The 5523-nt window shown below is 54.7% G+C and overlaps 1 protein-coding gene and 1 long non-coding RNA gene across 6 annotated transcripts in view; one reads left to right on the top strand and one right to left on the bottom strand.

Annotated features, from left to right (window-relative positions):
* Window positions 1-3839, bottom strand: part of SULF2 (sulfatase 2) — a 126961-nt gene extending 123122 nt beyond the window's left edge. For 3 of the 5 annotated variants that reach the window (XM_025263329.3, XM_025263332.3, XM_044927563.2), the window contains exon 1: window positions 2344-2474. The gene's annotated coding sequence lies outside the window, so the exon portion shown is untranslated. Of the gene's footprint in view, window positions 1-2343; window positions 2475-2754; window positions 2936-2959 lie in introns of those variants that run through there. The other 2 variants (XM_006072283.4, XM_006072284.4) reach the window with 2 other exon arrangements.
* LOC123329140 lies at window positions 1162-1784 on the top strand. The gene is made up of 2 exons (XR_006544323.1): window positions 1162-1299; window positions 1585-1784. It is a non-coding gene; the product is annotated as an uncharacterized LOC123329140 (long non-coding RNA).
* Window positions 3840-5523: the final 1684 nt, after the last annotated feature.

Genomic DNA, 5523 nt, shown 5'->3' with positions numbered 1-5523 from the left:
ACCAATCCCGGCTTGATGACTGATCGGCTGTCAGAAAGTCACAATCCTCTCAGCGACTTAGTTTCCTCTTCTTTAACATGATGACAATCAGAGGACCTACCTCCCGGGAGTTTTGTGTGAATTAAATGTTATTATGCACAAGGATTTAGAAGAGTGCTTGGCCCATGAACTGCTACTTAAGTGTTAGCTGTCATCTCAAGTCTAGACTAAGCTCTCTCTTAACTACTAGCTGGTCAGAAATGTTGATATTCTTTTGCAGGGCAAGGCTTTTGGTCTCTTTCTGAGGGGTGGAAGTCTAAGAACAGATTGGATGGAGTTGGGCATGATTCTCTGTCTGGCTAACTCCAGAGACCAGACTCTGCCCCCTTGAGGCAGGTCCAAACAGATAAATCAAACAAATCCGGGGAAAGGAAGAGGGAAATGTTATTTCCAAATCCAAAGGATCTTCAAGTGTCCGGGTGTGTGAGTGCACACCAGCTAGGTCCTCAGGATGGCAGTTCAAGGGAAGAGTTGGGCAGGGGACACACACATGCCTGTGTGTATGCACGCGCGCACACATACACACAGCCACAGGGTCCTTCTCCAGGCTGAGGCTTTCTACAATCAAATCATCATTCAACCTTCAAGTTTGAAAACTTAACATATAATTAAGGTTTCAGAAAATGCCATAAACTCAAATTTTAAAAACCCAATAAATATACACAAAGCCCAAAGCCACACTGCCTCTCATCCACTGTAGCCATGCCAACATCATGCATTTATGTCCATAAACTTGGCCCAAGGAAGATCCTTCACATGCAAATATCCAACAGCCATCAGCCAAGCCCGCCATCCCCCATCGAGCTGCTAATGAGGGCACTAAATTACACACCTGGACAGACTGTTGTGATGAGCTCTAGCTTCCACACATGGACAAGCAAACCTGGGAGAACCTCTCTCACCAGGTAAGTGATCTTTAGTCTCCTCCCCACCCTCTTTCTATATGGAATGAATGGTTTCAATTTAATTAACCCTCCAGTGGCTCTGTAATGGGGAGTGGAGATGCAGCAAGAAATCCCCTTCGCTATTAAACTGCAAGAAGAGAGCAACTCTTCCTGCTCTGGGGAGAGGCACAGGCTGTCCTCCAGGGAAAGCCCATCCCTGCTTCTCTGGCCCCAGAGAACCAGCTTGAGAGCATCCTTCCTTCTCTGCTGCAAAGACAATGAGGGCAGCCCTGTAGGAGAGAAGCAGGGGACAGATGGAGGGGTGCGCGGGCAGGCGCCCCAACATGCACAGATGTGTAAATACCCAGATTCAAACGTAAGCTGAATGTAATGACTTGGTTAATTAAATATTGACTTTTAACTCAAAAAGTGATTAAAACAAGCTGCAGGAAAGGCTGCCCAGAGAGGAGAGGGGGCAGGGAATATTCAGAACTCTCAGGAAGGTGGAGGAGAAAAGGGGTTGCCAAAATGGGCTGTCCTACTGTGTGCAGGCAGAGTGGTCTTCAGTCTCTAGACAAGAAGTTGCAGACAGAGGTCATTGGGCAAAATCAGGATCTGCGTGTGTCTCCTTCCCCTCCTTAGACTGCATCTCTTTCCCCAGCTGCCCTCCAAGTGAACTAAGAGCTTCCACTGCTCAGAAACCAGGTTTTCTGTTCATCGCTTCTCTCTGGAACATAACGGTGGTGCCAGGCACCAGGAGGTGCTTCACAAACGCTTGTAGAATGAATGAATGAACTACTATAATTTTTTTTTTTAAAAAGTACACTCCTAGAAATCGCTGCAGCTTCACTGTCACACTTCCGAAATCCTCGGGCGCCCGGGGCCTCTGTCTACAAGGAGATGAGAACTGGTTCTGACCCAGCCTGGGAGGAAGTTTGTCTTTATAATCCTATTTGCCCTTTCGGTATCTGCAAGTTCCCACTCTGAAGATCCGGTCCGCCGCTTTCCCGTGTCCTGCCCGGACAAGCCCCACGTGGTCTGGCTACTAGCCGCTCCGCTGGGTCTAAACTCAAAAAGGTCCAGGAGGCCATCCCCCTGCGCCCGGCGAGTCCAGGAGCGCGGCCCCCGAGGCCTCCACGGCTCCGCGAGGCGTGTCGGCTGGTCAGGGGCACGGTGGGAAGTCCTTGCCCGCTCGCCCAGCCCGCCAGCGGGGTCAAACCGGTCATCCTCCCGCGGCCCGCCGGCGCCACCCCGTTGCCCGCCGGGTCCCACCTCCGCGCTCCGCGCTGGGGCCGACGAAGGGCAGTCGGGACCGGCCCCGGGTTCACCTGGGCGGCGCTCGCGGCCGCACTGGCTCCGGGGCCGGCGAGGGCCGCCGGGAGCCCCCGCCTTGCCCACCTGGCCCCCGCGCCCCACTCACCAGCGCGCACGGCCCCGGCAGCCTCACCCGGCGCGGGGTGCCGCCGCCTCTGCCGCAGCCCGGCCGGGCAGCAGGGCGCAGGGGACTCCGCGCCGCTGCCGCCGCCGCCGCATCTCCGGCGAGTGCCGCCTCTCCTCCTCCCCTCCTCCGCCTCCTCCCGCCTCTCCGCCCTCGGCCCCCGCCCCGGCGCGCCGCCCTCGCCGAAGTCCGGGTCCGCGCCCCACCCGGGCCGCTCTCGCATCGCCCTGGTCCGGCCCCGCCGCGCCACCCGAGCCAGCCCCCGGGCACCCCTCGGCCCGCCCCCCCACCTGCACCCCCAGCCTCCGCGCGGGGCGGGGAGCGGCGGGCCGGCCGCCGCGGGGACCCCGCCGCGGCGCCCTCCCGGCGCCCCACCGCGCGCGAGCGCTTTACCTCCGGCTGGAAGGACAGGCGGCCCGGCTGGCCCGGGCTCTGCTGCGCCGAAGTCCGGCCCTGGCCCCGAAGTCCGACCCCGGACGGGGCAGTGGCGGAGAGCGGGGGTCGGAGCCGCACTCCGCCTCCCGATGCCTCGGGACCCCGCTGGCCGCGCTCCCGGCGCCGAGCGCGCACCCTCGCCGGGACACAGACGCACACTCACCCGGCACACACTCGCTCCCGCTCGCCCTCGGTGGAGAGTTGAAACAGCTGTGGGATTCGCCCGAGAGCTGGAAATGAGGGAGGGACGCGAGCCCGAGCCGTGCTTGCGCGGGGGTGTGTGTGTTAACACACACACGCACGAGGAGGGTATCCCTAATAAATCAAATATCGCAATAAAGTCAGGAGGGCCATCGATCAGGTCCACTTCACTGGAAACGAAGAGAAAGAATCCTCGCCTCCTTTCCGCTTTCTTTTTCTCCTCCCTCGGAGCTCGAAGGAGCCAGGTGTTCCACGGGGCTTGCGACAGCCCCGGCCGGGCGCTCCTCTCGTAATGACACGTTAATAAATGTTTTCTTTTATCTGCTTTCACAAGGGCTCGCCCTGGTCTGCAAACACCCGACCGCCTTCCCTGAAAGCCCCGAGCTCGCCTCTAACCACACATGTTAGCCTTCGGAGACGCGGGCTGGAGCCGGGGCCGGCGGCTAGATCGCAAGGTGAACTGCCCACGCGCCCCGGGAGCTCCTCGAGACGTTAACTTGAGCTCACGTGAAAATAGCTGCCAGTTGCCCAGAAATGGTCCGGGAATAGGAAAGAAAGGAGAAGGTGGCCTCCTCTGAAAGGGGAGGAATTCGACTCAAGGTGGTGCTGTCTACCGCGCTTTCCCGCGTCCCCAGCCTCGCAGAAGAGGACAGGGATGATAGGGGTGGGCAAAGGGCCGCCAGAGAAGCAACTAGTAGCTGCAGAAAGCACAGCTGAGTTGCTAAGAGAAAAAAAGCCTCAGCTGTAGATCAGTATACTTGCCGGCGGTGGTGAACTGATGTAAACCGAGTAGCCCTCTTACAAGGGAAGTATTATTAGACCCATATTACAGATGTGCAGACCGAGTCACAGAGAGGTTAAGTAACAGGCCCAAGGTCACACAGGTGTAAGTAGTGGACTCAGGATTTGAACCCAAGACATTTGGCTCCAGAGTTATGTTTTTAAATCACAGGGCATTGTTACTTTTCAACACAGCTTCTCCTTTCTCTGTTGCAGTCTTTCATGCCAGCTGGGGTTGTCATATTTAGTGACTAAACATATATGGAAGGTCCATGAGGATGTACCTATACAAAAAAATTCTTCATTGTTTAGCCGAAATTCGAATTGAGCATCCTGACCTGATTGGGGCTGAAGACTCCTCTCACCATAATCTCTCTTAGCTACCCCTAGATCAACTGACAGTCCAAGTAAATCAGAAAAACCTGGCACTTTGCTTTTCCAAATAAGATTCTGGTGCCCACCTTTTGGGACCACTGAAGTTGCTCATCTTCTGCCCTCTTTTTGCTTTGGATCAAAATGTGAGGCTTACCTGTTCACTAGCACTGACGAAAACTAGTGAGGACGCCCCACCCTTTTGGCCTCGTCTTTGCAAAAGGGATACATTTGCTGCAGAGTGCCTATTGCTATGATATCTGGGAGAATCATAAAGCATAAAGCTGGCTATGTATGTAGTTTAACATTTTCTGTTAGCCGCATTGAAAAAAGAAACAGGTGAAATTAATTTTAATAATATAGTTTTTTTTAACTTAGTATATCTAAAATGGGAGAAGGCAATGGCAACCCACTCCAGTACTCTTGCCTGGAAAATTCCACGGATGGAGGAGCCTGGTAGGCTGCAGTCCATGGGGTCGCTAAGAGTTGGACACGACTGAGCGACTTCACTTTCACTTTTCACTTTCATGCATTGGAGGAGGAAATGGCAACCCACTCCAGTGTTCTTGCCTGGAGAATCCCATGGACAGAGGAGCCTGGTGGGCTGCCGTCTATGGGGTCGCACAGAGTCGGACACGACTGAAGCGACTTAGCAGCAGCAGCAGCATATCTAAAATAGTATCAATTCAACGTGTAATCAATATGCAAATTATTAATGAGATATCTTACATTCTTGTCTTATTAAGTCTGGGGAATCTGGTGTGTGTTTTACATCTACAGCAGCTCTCAATTGGGACCAGCCCCGTGGGGCCAGGGGAGCCCATACTGCACAGGGCAGTTCTATGGCTCACGCCCGAGTGTTTACAGCAGGTTATCTCATGTAATCCTCTTCATCTTTCAAGAAAACTGATGCTCAGAAAGGTCAAGGGTCACAAAGTTGACAAATGGGATTCTGACCCACTCAAGGCGGTGCCTGACTTTGGGATACGTGTTCGCTATGGTAGCAGTTTTCTCACTGGGACCTCAGAGCCCCATGGGGGTGTCTCGGGGGCGAGGGGTGGAGGAGGGAGGTGAGATCTGCCTTTTGCTTGCTTTTTGTGTTGGGTTCTGGGGAGCATTTCAGAGGTCAAGGGGAATCCCATCCCCCAAAAGTTCAAAACCACATTGCCTTCCTTGAGGCCTCACGTTTACAAACATGGTTCTCCTGTCCCTAAGTGGGCTGTGCCACAGTCTCCTGGATCCTTGTCCACTCATCAGGGAACCCCAGCAGTGGAGGGGCAGCTCACGATTGCCTACATGGGGCTGTAGGCAGGGCTGAGATGGTGTCATTTGATTATCTGTTTTGGATAGTTCTTCTTTCAGCTGTTGCTGTTC

Source organism: Bubalus bubalis, chromosome 14, assembly GCF_019923935.1.
Source record: "Bubalus bubalis isolate 160015118507 breed Murrah chromosome 14, NDDB_SH_1, whole genome shotgun sequence".
NCBI classification, from domain to species: Eukaryota; Metazoa; Chordata; class Mammalia; order Artiodactyla; family Bovidae; genus Bubalus; species Bubalus bubalis.
The sequence above is the reverse complement of the archived record's forward strand: the minus strand, read 5'-3'. Positions and strand labels throughout refer to the sequence as shown.